The sequence below is a fragment of the Suncus etruscus genome, chromosome 11 (genome assembly GCF_024139225.1).
Source record: "Suncus etruscus isolate mSunEtr1 chromosome 11, mSunEtr1.pri.cur, whole genome shotgun sequence".
NCBI lineage: Eukaryota > Metazoa > Chordata > Mammalia > Eulipotyphla > Soricidae > Suncus > Suncus etruscus.
Window position 1 is genome coordinate 19,761,948 of NC_064858.1, and position 13,774 is coordinate 19,775,721.

Sequence of the window (13,774 nt, forward strand, 5' to 3'; positions counted from 1 at the left end):
ACTAATAAAGTTTGGGCCTTTTTATCTTATAATATTCTTAAAAGACTTGTATTTATATTCATAAATTTATTTTTATATTTGATGACATGGTTTATAGGAGATATCTATGTCACTGATTAGTCCTATTTTATAATGTTCAATTTCTTTTTTAAATGATTAATAAGGAATGTTATTATTTTATCAATTTTAAAATAGCTACCTTTAAAATATTTAAAATAGGACTAGCAGATTATTTCCTTTATTACTTCCAATACAATGAATAAAGATCTAAGTATCAATATAACTTTTTTCTCAACTTGACCACACAAGGGAACAACTAAATTATTGTTCTGATCTTTATAAAAAATCTTTTCTTTGACCCAATCTTATAAAAATTGGCTGTCTCCAGTCCTGCTCCGTCTGTAGATCATTTCAGCACCAGTTTTGTCACTCAGTCCATCCATAGTAGTTTAAATAAGATTGTCCTAGGTAATGTTTATGATACCACCTTGTATTCTGGGCTGTGTGGCTGGCATTTGACTTTATATACCAAGAGTATCTTCTTCGTGAAAAGTCCTCACCAGGGGGACCAGGAGGAGGAAGAAAGCCTCTTTGGTTAACATTCTGATTCCATGGTAATTTTCTTACTGGCTGCTGAAAATCTTGGGTGTAGTTGTAATAATATGGAGAAGGTACTGAGTAACTGCAAGTCTCATGTAGATTATACATATGTCTTTGTTTATGAAACTTATGCATGTCATGGAATCCTTCTGTCACATGTGCTGAGTTTTTATAACCTCTTGATCTGGATACACTGGAATCCCAATTCTTTCTGATAGGACCATTATGAAGGTCTTCAATGTAGTTTTGTCTTTCTAAACAATGTCGCCGGCATCTATTGAATAATTCAATTACATCATCTGGCCTCAGGCCTTCTACATCAACCAAATACCTGCAGATGAGGTAACCTGAGTTCTGTTTTAACCATGGGTACAGTGAACACCAATAAGTTTGTCATTATCTTTTTAAAGACCCATTGACAACATATTTGAACTTTGAAATAATTTTGTCATCTGGCACCTGATGTCCCATTGTAAAAATTTTTAATTAAGGAAAAGTTTCTGGTAAATACTCTGGTTTATAATAGCGCTGAGTATATGTTAAATCAATTATCATTCCAAGTTCTTCATTCTGTTCTTGGATTCTGTTAAAAAGATCCGAGAGAGAAAAAGTTTCTTCTGGAGCAAGTTTCTCTTGGAAGCTCGTTTTCAAAGGAACTTTGAAAGCAATGAAACAAATTCCAGGCATCCGCTGTCCAAGTGGGAAATAATCCTTTCACCTCTCCGGGACTTGGCTTCTGCCCTTCTACTTAGCCAAGGCACGTTCTGGACAGCTCCAGCCCCGCCCCGACCCCACCCACCTCCTCCAAGGTGGGCATGGGGGCTGCGGGAGGCCGTCCCCCCACACGTCCAGGGCCACCCGGAAGGCCAGACTGGAGCTCTCTGGGTCCCCGACCAGAAGCGCCCCGGAACCAATCTGCTGGCTGGCCCAGGCTCTGGGCTAATGTCCAATTTCTTACCAAGAACTTACACAAGAATTGAGGATATTGCTTTCTTTGATGTCTTAAAATCATTTAGTTATACATTAAATCTTAAGTTGCTTTAAATTTTATGTTAGGCATATTAGGAGGATTTAGTTATTGTGACATTGTTGTTGCTGGATTGATGAAAGGACACATTTTGGTTTTATTGTAGACAACCAGATGTTCCAGTGTTTTATTACAGTTGTGCCAACAAAGCTCCACACATACAAAATTTTAGCAGATACCCATCTATTTTCTGTGACAGAAAGAGTATGTTGAATTGGGTAAGATACATTTGTAAACAGCTGTACTTCTGCTATGTGTAAGACTTGTGTTGCAGGTAATCTCCATCCTCTACTGGAAAATTGTAGAAAGTTTTGAAGCACAAAAATGTTTTGTTTGACTTCAGTAAAATTGCACTTTTAATATAAATATGATAAATACCAATACTTTATAGATTCAGAAAATCTTAAAGTACTTATTCAGTCCTTTCAAAAAGAATAAAAAGTATGATAATGGAGAGATAACACAGCAGGGAGGACTTGCCTTGCACGAAGCCATTGTGGTTCGATCCCTAGCACCCCATATTGTTGCCTGATCTTGCCAGGAATAATGCCTGATCCTAAAGTGAACAGTAAGCCTTGAACATATCCCAGTATGGTCTAAAAAGCAAATTTCTAAGTATCTTAAATTTGTAATATTTTCTTGTGTTTTTGATACACAGTTCTTATCTATCAACAGACCTCTATGTTCTGTGGTGGTAGTTTATTATCTTGTGCTATTTCTTATTTAACATACCTGCCCTTAGTCATGAACAGTTATGTAGGTTATGGTGGATTTGCCTCCTGGTATGTCTATTTGAGATTATAAATGCTCTGAATTATGGACCAAAATTTTTTATGAATAGAAGACTTAACAGTAAGAATCAAGGGGTTAAAATTTGATAGTTTCTCATGTTATTTTTTATTGTACTTAAAATTAAGTACTCAGAAGAATCTTGAGTCCAAATTCCATTGCTTTTGAAAAACTTGCTTTCTTCCATAAAGAATTTTTTGGTGTTTTTTTTGTTTGTTTTGTTTATTCATTTGTTTGTTTTATCTTTTGCCACACCCAGTGATACTCAGGGGTTTCTCCTGGTTATGTGCTCAGAAATCGCTCCTGGCTTGGAGGACCAATGGGACAACAGGGATCAAACCGCCATCTGTCCTAGGCTAGCACGTGCAAGGCAGATGCCTTATGCCCTTCGCCACTACTCTGGCCCCCCATGAAAAGTTTTTTAAATGTTATGATAGCATTGCCCATTGTAAATGTAGAATATTCCTTACTCTTTAAGGAATATTTTTTGAGGTTGAAGAGGTGAGCCTCATCTGTTATGACATGTAAGTGAATGAGTGAGAGTGAAAATGTGAGAGCATGAGAGTGTAAAAATGGATATATGACTATGAGTATGATTGTGAGTATATGTGTGAGTCTGTGAATATGAAAGTATGTAGAGGGCACAGTTCTCATTGGGATTATATATATACATATATATGTGATCTTATAAGTATGCGAGACTCTATGATATGAGAGCCTTTGTGGAGTTCATATGTTTCACTAAAATTGTGTATGTGAGTGTGAATAATAGAACATATGTGGAGGACAACATGTGCACTAACACTGGCATTACTAGGATGTCACACCTTAATGGTCTGCAGTGTGGGACTTTAGACAATATGGTGATGGTCTTTCTGCTGTGACTGTGGCACCATCTGCACAGTGACAGCGTTTTATTATTATCATTATTATTATTATTATTATTATTATTATTATTTATTTTTAGCGTTTATTTTTTCAACCAGAACTCTCATTTCTAGATATTGAATCCAAAAGTACTTGTGGAAATGGAGAAATGCTGTGGAATGTGCTATTTATTATGCTGAGATTTGTAATACTGGAGACAATAAATCAAGTGGTCCACACTGAAGGAGAAAGATGTCTGTTTACTCACATGAAATTATGGTCAGGATGTATCAAAGACAAGAACTACTTAGACATTCAACTTGCAGCCCCTGTGCGCTGTTTGGGAGGCTGCCTACCACCAATCACATAGGAGAAAAATAAAGAAGAAACCATTAGCATGAATGCTAGAACCATCCAGAATAATGTTTGAGGATCGCATTCCTTTTTTTAACTTTTTTTTTTTTTTTGGTTTTTGAGTCACACCCCACAGCAGTCAGAGGTTACTCCTGCTCTATACTCAGAAATTGCTCCTGGCAGGCTCAGGGGACCATATGGGATGCCGGGATTCGAACCACCAACTTTCTGCATGCAAGGCAAACACCTTACCTCCATGCTATCTCTCCGGCCCTGCATTCCTTTTAATGTTGTAGTTCACAGCTTAAAGGAAAACCACAATTTCATCATGGAAATTCTGGGAATATTAGCAAACACATACTACACAAAAAATGTCAGAATACAAGTCCATTTTTTTGTTTTGTTTTTAGTTTTTGGATCACACCCAGCAGTGCTCAGGGGTTCCTCCTGGCTCTACGCTCAGAAATTGCTCCTGGCAGGCTCGGGGGACCATATGGGATGCCAGGATTCAAACCACCATCCTTCTGCATGCAAGTTAAATGTCCTACCTCCATACTATTTCTCTGACCACAACGAGTCCATTTTGTAGGTGAAAGAGAAATTTGCTCTATAATAATAAGCTCTGGAACAGTAGGAAACTGTAGATAATGTGACCTTTTTGAAACAATGACAAAGAATACTTCTTTGTTGGTTATTTCCTTGTTACCACAAAGCCTGCAGAATACAGTGATTGTCTCAGAAAGCTGAATGACCCTGTCTTGCAGAAGCAGGGCTCTTTGCCACCCGTGAGTATGGCCAGATGGCCTGAGGAGTTTTCTGTCTCTTAGGAGCTTGTCATCAACCATGTGGTGGGCACTCACTGAGTCTCCAGCATTTTCATGAATTATGACCTGCGCTCAATGATAATCACTGTGACAGAGGAACATATGCCCTTCCTACAATGTTGTGAGGCTGTGTAGGATCGTTGAAGGTGAAAAGTTCGGGCAACCCGTCCCCCCAGTTGCCCAGCGAGGAATAGTGAAAAAGGCACGTGCTCAGCAATTGCAAGCAAGTTCCAATTTAATCTGATCGATCAGAGGTTCGAAACGTGCTCAGAGCAGAGCAGAGGTTGCGAACCCCGAGGTCTGAAATCAGGGTTTTTTTATACAGTTTTCAGGTGGGCTGTGTTATTTTTACAGCGGAAACAGGAATGGGCTTTGATGTAGGAGAATCCGGAGATTTTTAGGGTAGGTGTGAGCAGGGACCCAGACTTCAAGTCTCCAAGTGAGCAGGGACCCAGTCTTCAAGTCTCCAAGATGTCTTCAAGACGATTAATGCAGGGTCTGTAAAACCATGGGGAGCCAGCAAATGGATCAGCACCTGTAGCTCAGTAGATAAGAGACAAGCAGGTAGTTAACATAACTCATTGGTCTGTTAGGATAAATTGAGGGGAGGGTGAGGGGGGAACATTGCATTGCATGAGAAAGAGACAGACAACTCCCATCAGGAATGTGTAAAGGGGGAAAAAGGAACAATCTTAGGGGAAAATATGTTTTTCACTTCTTTCAGAGGGATCCTCTCACTACAGGTCAGGACACTTTCTTTCATGGTGTCACTTATTTCATGTACATGGGATGCTCTTGGCATGGTAAGGAATCCCCAGGTTCTACGCACAGGATGATTCTACTGGGCTATGTCATGATTCTCTAACCAAGAACAAGGGGTTTCTGATTTGTGGGGTTGACTTTGGGGTTCATTTAGTCTGTGAATCATATCCTGTTGATGCTGTGGGTGAGATGGAGCCTTGGAGAGGCCACTCACCTTCATAGCAGCTGTAGTGTGTGACTTTAAAATGTGTTGGAGAATTTGGTGGACATGCCCAGAATGTAAATACCTTTTTACCTTAGGTATTTTTAGTTGTAGGTAAAATGGTTGATAGGTAAAATAGCAGCTTGTATACTTTGAAATATCTTTTAATTCCCTAACCCTTGTTCCCCCGACTTTGAAACATCTTAATGTAAGTCAGTCAAAAGGTCAAAAAGTCATACTTTATAAATGTTCATCTTTGTAGACCTGAGATTACAGAATTTTCACAAAGTCAATTTATAGTATTGTAATTATGCATATTTGAGAGTATTTGAAAGAGGGGAAATAAAGGTTCAGATTTTTCATTCCCTCTCAGTAAGGACAGCTTGGAACTTTCAGAGTTTTTTCAGGGGAATCACTTCAGGCTCTGCTTTCAGGCTCATGAGTTCCTATTGAGTGTTCCTCTCCTTTCCTCGCCTCTCCCCTCCTCCCTCTCTTCCTCTCACCTTCCCTCTTGTCTCATCTCCTCTCAGTCTCCTCTCATCTCCTCTAGTCTTCTCTCTTCCTTTCTCCTCTCCTTCCCTCTTCTCCTTTCATTTCTCCTCCCCTCTCTTCTTCTTCTTCTCTTTCTCCCCTCCCCTCCCGTCCTTCTCTTTCTTTCTTTCTTTCTTTCTTTCTTTCTTTCTTTCTTTCTTTCTTTCTTTCTTTCTTTCTTTCTTTCTTTCTTTCTTTCTTTCTTTCTTTCTTTCTTCCTTCCTTCCTTCCTTCCTTCCTTCCTTCCTTCCTTTCTTTCTTTCTTTCTTTCTTTCTTTCTCTTTCTTTCATCTTATTTTTGGGCCACACTTAATGAGGCTTTGGGATTACTCCCAACTCTGCACTCAGGAGTCACTCCTGATAGGCTCAGTACCATATGGGATAGTGGTATCGAACCTGGGCTGGCCACCAGCAAGGCAAGCTCTATATCACTTTACTATCACTCTGGACCCTGAACTCCACTTTTCATATACAAGTTATTATCATGGTTTTATTTAAATTTGTTTAAATTTTCACACCACACCTGACAATGCTCCATGGTTACTCCTAGCTCTGCACTCGGAAATCGTTTCTGGTAGACTCAGGAGACCATATGGGACTCCGGGAATCAAACCTAAGTATATCTTGGGTTGGCTGCCTGCAAGACAAATGCATTACTGCTTGTTCTATTGTTCCAGCCCCAAAAAAGAAATTTTAATTGTAGAGAACTAGAATTACAGCAGCTTTAGAATGTTGATTCTATGGATCTTTCTTCTCTGGAAGTTAAACTGTAGGGATTTACAGAAGAAAATGAGTGGTGTAGAATTTCTTATTATGAAGATTGTAACAGTTAATTTCCTTCCAAAGAACTATGAAAATTACTTTGGTACTCATCTGCATATAAAAGTAATTTTAACTAAGTTTTCATGCTTTCTAAATACCAAATTTCAGTCGAATTGACTTTTCCAATTAAAATTTGGTTATAGAAGAAATTTATTGGGAGAGCCTCCTTTGATATAGCTATTTTATTTATTTTTTAAAATTACTTGATTTAAATATCTGGTTACAAAGTTCATAAGTATGATTATTTCTGGCATTCCAAGTTCCAGCACTAGTCCTAACACCAATGTAACATTCCCTCCACCACTGTTCCAGTATCCCAGCTACCCTCATGCTTGCCTTCTTGGCAGGCATGATATTATTTATATATTTAGTTTTTTTCGGGGGTGGGTAGGCCACATCCGACAGCACTCAGGGGTTACTCCTGGCTCTGTGCTCAGAAATTGCTCCTGACAGGCACTGCGGACCATGTAGGATGCAGGGATTTGTGCTGACCAGCAGCTTCAGTTTATTCATGGTCGTGGAAAGAGTCTGCACCTGAAAAGAAAATGGGTGGGAAAAAGAGGACCACCAAGGATTCTGATTATGGCGTCAATTTATTTTTAAAATGCCATGACTTATATAGTTTTTACACAAAGGGAGGAGGGGACAATGCAAACATTTGTCAAGCATACATTTGTCATCATTCAGTTCAAAAGGTTTGGCATGTGCCTGTTAATTTAAAACAAGTTTCCTGAGGAATATCCCATTATCACACCAAATGCTCTATCCATAGGTCTAAGTTTCCTGAGCCAGAAGAGTGTGACCTTATGGTTCTTTTGATCTGCATCAACTCATGGCCAGTTGGCACATACACAATTTAACTAAAGGACAGGCCTGTTAGAAAATGGCAGTTTGCTACAAGATGGCTGTGCTTATGCCAAGACTGTGAGGGAGAATCTGGCTCCCTACAGGGATTTAAACTACCAAGCTGACCACTTGCAAGGCAAATGCTCTACCACTGTGCTATCTCTCTGGACCCTGAAATAATTTATTTTTAAATTGCTTTTTATAACTAAATTATTGATTAAAATAATAAAGAAGCCCCTTAGGATGGAGCTGGATGGAGGTCGATGGTGATGGAGGCTTTTCTCTGCAGTCCCAAACACGTGGGTTTCTGCAACCCCCAGCCAGCAGGTATCTGGGTTCAGGTAGAGGCGAATAAATCATCCACAGACAGGTTCCAGGAAATATCATCTTTATTTGCCCTGGCCAACTTGTGTGGCTTATCTCATAACCTTTTATGTTGTATATCTATTCAGCCCTGCATTGTACTTGTCTCTCTGCCATCTCTACTCCTGCTACTTCTCCATACCGGCAAAATCCAAATTCAGGCCAAATCCCTTTTGCCCCTGAGGCCAAATCTTTTATATCTCCAGAAGACCCCTCCCAGGAATGGGAGGGTTTTTCAGGTAGTTACACGTAAATCCGGGGTGGAGTCACATCACAGGGTTCAAGTCCCTGTTCAGGCACCAGACTGTTGCGTTAAGCCCTTAGGATGGACTTGGATGGCGATGGATGGTGATGGGATGCATGGAGGCCTTTCTTCTCCAGTCCAGGACCACGTGGCTCTGCAACTCCCTTCAGCTGTCAGGGTGGCGGTGAGGAGAGAATCCATTTACAAGCAGGCTTCGGGAGATATCAGCTTTAATCATCCCTGGCCAATATGTGTGGTCTATAATCTTAAACCTATTTAAGTGTCCGGTCCGAGGATTCCAAATTCTGCTCCGTCTCGGAGAAATGAAGGGAAACCAACTCAAGCAAACGCTTAGGTGGATTCTTTTATTCTGGTACCAGGGTCTACAGCCTCCTCCCACAGAGCAAAGCCAGAAAGACCTCGTGCTACGGCTGGTTACCCCTTATATAAGATGGGAAATGGGAGGAGAAGGAAGTAGAATGATGCACTTCCTTGAGGGCTGGGTTTCCACCATGGTAACACAGATCATTGGGTGAGGTAGGGGTAGAGGCGGGACTTCCGCCACAGTAACGCAAACCATTGGTGAGGTAGGGTTTCCGGCTCGATAGCGCGGATCATTGGGTGAGGTAGGAGTAGAGGCGGGACTTCCGCCACAGTAACGCAAACCATTGGTGAGGTAGGGTTTCCGGCTCGATAGCGCGGATCATTGGGTAAAACCTAAGTAAAACCCGGCATGGATCTAAGTAAAACCCGGCATGGATCTTATTCCTTTTCATCTCCCCACTTCTTGTAGTAAAACTTCTAATCCTAGAAGTTAATGTGGTCAGGGGCCTCCACTTCCTGATTAAAATTATCTGCCTGAGCTAATTCTTGATATTGTTGACGTAATACCATAAGTTTAACGTCCCCAACCTGGGCTCGTATGAACGCAGTGATCCGATTGATTATGCATGGACCAATGGCTACCAGAAGTAAAAGGCTCAGGAGGGGTCCCAGTAGGGGCATTAGATAGGGGAGAATCCCACCCCATAAGGACCATAAGGGACCATCTAATAGCTCTTTTCTTCTTTGGGCAAGCTCCTCTTGATGGTGTCTGATCCTGTCTCGCACTATTCCTGACTTGTTAGTATAGAAACAACATTTTTCTTGCAAGGCCACACAAAGCCCTCCTTGCTCTGCCAGGATCAAATCTAACCCCCGCCTATTTTGTAATACCACTTCAGCCACGGAGTCAAGCTGGTCCTGCACATCATTAATGGAACTATATACTGTGTCCACATCTGAAATTAATTTTTGCGAGAGTTTGTCATATTTGTCTATTGATATGGCTAGTCCTGCGCTTCCGGTTGCTAGTCCACCCGCTACCCCTAGCCCTACCAGTAGGGGCAGGAACATTATAGCTCGTCGAGACCGTCGGGTGCCGCCTAAGAGATCTATGCTAGGCAAGGGGATGGACTCTGTCCCCGGAATGATGTCAATGTTGGGGAGCACTAATGCTGGGACGCATATTCCGGTCCAGTTCTGGGGAAAAAGAGAGTAAGCCAAATTTCCACCACATATCCATGCCCGTCCCGGAGGTAAACACCCTGGGCTAGAGGGAGCAGGTAGGACTTCTGAACACTGAGTAGCCCCTGCCTGACCCAGGTCTATAGATTCGGTGCTGTTATGCGAATAGCAAACAGATGATTCAAAGCTATAGGGGACTACCTTAAAGGGTTTGACATAGGTACAGCTAGAAGAAGCAAAGGTTAGATTACCTAGTTGGACAGGGATAGCCAAAGGCCAATTTTCCCCCATTCTCATACAAAGCCAACAATCAGCAGCTAGAGTAGGGTTAGAGAGATTAAGAAGTTTGTGAGTTTCTTCTAGGATGCCATGAGTATTTGGATCTAACTTCTCAGCAGGCATCCGGGGTCGGAGGGAGGGGTGCCGAGGCCACTTAGGCATTTTAGTCTCCACTTCCTTTGTAGCCCAGTCTATGGCCTTTTTTTCTCTTTCCTGGTCTGTTGGCCCTCCACCATCCGAGATGTGAATGGGTGCCTTTAGGGGCCAGCAGACCAAGTCTCCCACTTCAGCCATGCAGCTTGCGACTCCATAGGGAGATCTATGCCTACTAACTGTCCATTTCCCTCCTATGCTCCCCTTGTAAGTTTCAGTGAGTCTGGCCACCAGATATGCCCGGTTATTTTTGGTACACTCTCGATACTCCCGATAGCACCGGGAGTGAACTTGAGTAAGCTCCACACATCGAGCAGGGCACTTCCCCCCCGAAGAGGGAGGCAAGGGTTGAGGTTTTTCTCTACACACCCATTCTGATTTTCCCCCCACTTGGGAAGAAGTAGGGGACTGGAGGTAAGCAATTCTAGTTCCACAGTCTACTGCTCGAGTGTACAGGAGCCTACTGTTGAGTTGATAGCCTCCCACACAGTCACAGGGGTTTCCAAATAGTTTTTTTACCAGTTCTTCTGGGCTTATGGACTCATCGAGTCCTCCTTCAGCCAGTGCCAGGAGGAGCATTGTTAGAGTCAGAGGGCATATCAGGGCTAGAGTGTGTTCGCCGGACTCGAATCTTGAGAGGATTCTCGGTGCGCTCCACTTTCCACTCATTACGGTTGAGGTCAGCAGGGGCAGGTTTCAGATGGGAGGCGTGAACCCAGGAAGCAATGCCGTCCACCTTAACAGCAGTAGGGGTGGTCAGAAGGACGACATAAGGTCCCTTCCACCGAGGCTCCAGTGTCTGCGAGCGATGCCGTCTCACCAGGACCTGGTCTCCCGGCTTGAAGGGATGTGGCACCGTCAATTCTCCGGGTTCATATGCCTGTCTGAGTTCTTTCCAGACTTGGCTTTGTAGGGCAGCGATGGCGGCCAGCCGAGCTGCTAAGGGAGTGGAGGTGGAAGAGAAAACATCATAAGGCTCAAAAAGCATTCGCACCGGGGGGGGAGCACCATACAACACTTCAAAAGGAGTTAGTTTACACAAAGAGGGCAAAGGGGTATTCCTAGCCCTGAAGAGGGCAGAAGGTAGGAGGGTAGTCCAGTCCCCTATGCCAGTCTCTAGAGATAATTTGGTTAAAGTCTCCTTAATAGATCTGTTCATTCTTTCTACCTGCCCTGAGCTCTGCGGGCGATACGAACAGTGTAATTTCCAATTTATGCCCAGGGTCTTGGCTAATCCCTGACTTACCTGGGCCACAAAAGCTGGTCCGTTGTCTGACCCAATTACCTGAGGAAGTCCAAACCTGGGGAAGATGTCATCTAATATCTTCTTAGCCACCACCTGGGCTGTTTCCTTCTTGCATGGGTAGGCTTCCACCCAACCTGAAAATGTATCTACAAAGACTAGCAAATACTTTAGTCCATATTTGGCAGGCTTGATTTCAGTGAAATCAATCTCCCAATGTTGGCCTGGTCTCTCCCCTCTCAGTCTCTTTCCGGTTCCCATTTTAGTAGGATAGGCATTTACCAGTTGACAGGGTTGGCAGGACCTTACAATTTTTTCGGCCATTTCCTTTAGCCTCTCTGGTTTTGGTACCCGAGGCCATTCCTTAATTAACTCCATCATTTTTCTGGCCCCCAAGTGGGTGAGTTGGTGAAGAGTTTTCAGATACTGATTTACCTCTGGTTCTTCAGAAAGGGAGTCTACAGTTGTTGACACTGGTGGGAGGTTGTCAGGTTCAGTAACAATAAGTGCAGGGATCTCCTTCATGCGGGATGCTGCTGCCTTTGCTGCTTCATCAGCTCTTCTGTTTCCGGACGCGACGGTTTCCTTTCCCGTTTGATGACCTGGACAGTGAACTATCGCCAGTTCTTTGGGTAGGAGAAGAGCAGATAAAAGACGCAATATCTCTTCTTTGTGTTTAATTTCCTTTCCTGCAGATGTCAGGAGTCCCCTCCTTTGGTAGATAGCGCCATGGACATGGGCAGTTCCGAAAGCATATCTGCTATCTGTGTAGATGGTTGCCCTTTTTCCTGCTGCCATTTCTAGTGCTCTGGTAAGGGCTATCAACTCAGCTCGCTGAGCAGAGGTCCCCTCTTTCAGGCATTTGGACCAGATAACGTCATGGTCACTCACCACTGCAGCCCCAGCTCGTCTCTCTCCATCTTGGAGAAAACTACTCCCATCTGTGTACCATATGACATCAGGGTTCTTTAATGGCTGGTCCTGTAGGTCCCTTCTCAGCCCACTTTCTTCGGCCAGCAAATCCTGGCAGTTATGCAACACTGGTGTCTCTGACTCTTCAGGGAGCAGGGTGGCCGGGTTGAGAATCACAGGTAGGCCGATAGTTATTCTGCCTTTGTCTAGAAGGATGCTCTGATAGTGGGTAATACGGGCATTTGAGAGCCAACGGTCGGGGGGCTGTCGAATTATACTTTCCAGAGCATGAGGGGCTATTATAGTCAGCTTTTGTCCCAAGGAAATTTTATCTGCATCCTTTACCAGAAGTGCAGCTGCGGCTATTGCTCTCAAACATTTAGGCCACCCACTGGCCACTGGGTCTAGTTTCTTTGATAGATAGGCAACCGGCCTTTTCCACGGACCCAGCGTCTGTGTCAGCACTCCCCTTGCCATTCCCCCTTTCTCTTCTAGATATAAGGTAAAAGGCCTGCTAGCATCAGGGAGGGCCAGGGCTGGGGCTGTGAGCAGAGCTGTTTTGATAGAGTCAAACGCCCTTTGGCATTCATGGGTCCACTCAAACTTGGCATCCCCTTTTGTGAGGGGGTACAGTGGGGCTGCCAAGTTGGCGAAACCAGGGATCCAGAGGCGGCAGAAACCTGCCGTCCCCAGAAACTCACGTAACTGCCGGCGAGTAGTAGGTGCAGGGATCTGTGCCACGACCTTCTTCCGGGCCTCCGTCAGCCATCGCTTTCCCCCTCGTAGCATGTATCCCAGAAACGTCACCTCTCTCTGGCACAGCTGCGCCTTCTTAGCTGATGCTCTATACCCTAGCCGAGCAAGTTCCTTCAGCAGGTCATGGGTGGCCTGCTTGCAATCTTCTTCAGTTTTTCCTGCAAGTAAAATATCGTCCACATACTGGAGCAGGGTTACCTGGGGGTGCTGGCTGCGGAAGAGACTTAAGTCTTGGTGCAAGGCCTCATCAAAGATGGTAGGGGAGTTCTTAAATCCCTGAGGCAATCTGGTCCAGGTTAGTTGGCCTGAAATTCCTGCCTCAGGATCACTCCACTCAAAAGCAAATAAGGGTTGACTGGCTGGATGTAGAGACAGGCAAAAGAAAGCGTCTTTTAAGTCCAATACACTATACCATACTCTTTCAGGACTTAGGGTGCTGAGGAGATTGTATGGGTTTGGCACAGTGGGATGGATGACTTCCACCTGACTGTTAACTGCCCTTAGGTCCTGTACTGGCCGATAGTCCCCAGTTCCAGGCTTCTTAACTGGGAGTAATGGAGTATTCCAGGCTGACTGACATTTTACTAAGACCCCTTGTTGGAGAAGTTTCCGGATATGAGGAGTTATGCCTTTCTTCGCTTCCTGACTCATGGGGTACTGCCTAACTCTCACAGGGACAGCAGTAGTTTTTAAC

General features: G+C 43.6%; 1 pseudogene; it reads right to left on the reverse strand.

Annotated features, from left to right (window-relative positions):
• Window positions 1-364: 364 nt before the first annotated feature.
• Window positions 365-13,113, reverse strand: LOC126022004 (RNA/RNP complex-1-interacting phosphatase-like; annotated as a pseudogene).
• Window positions 13,114-13,774: the final 661 nt, after the last annotated feature.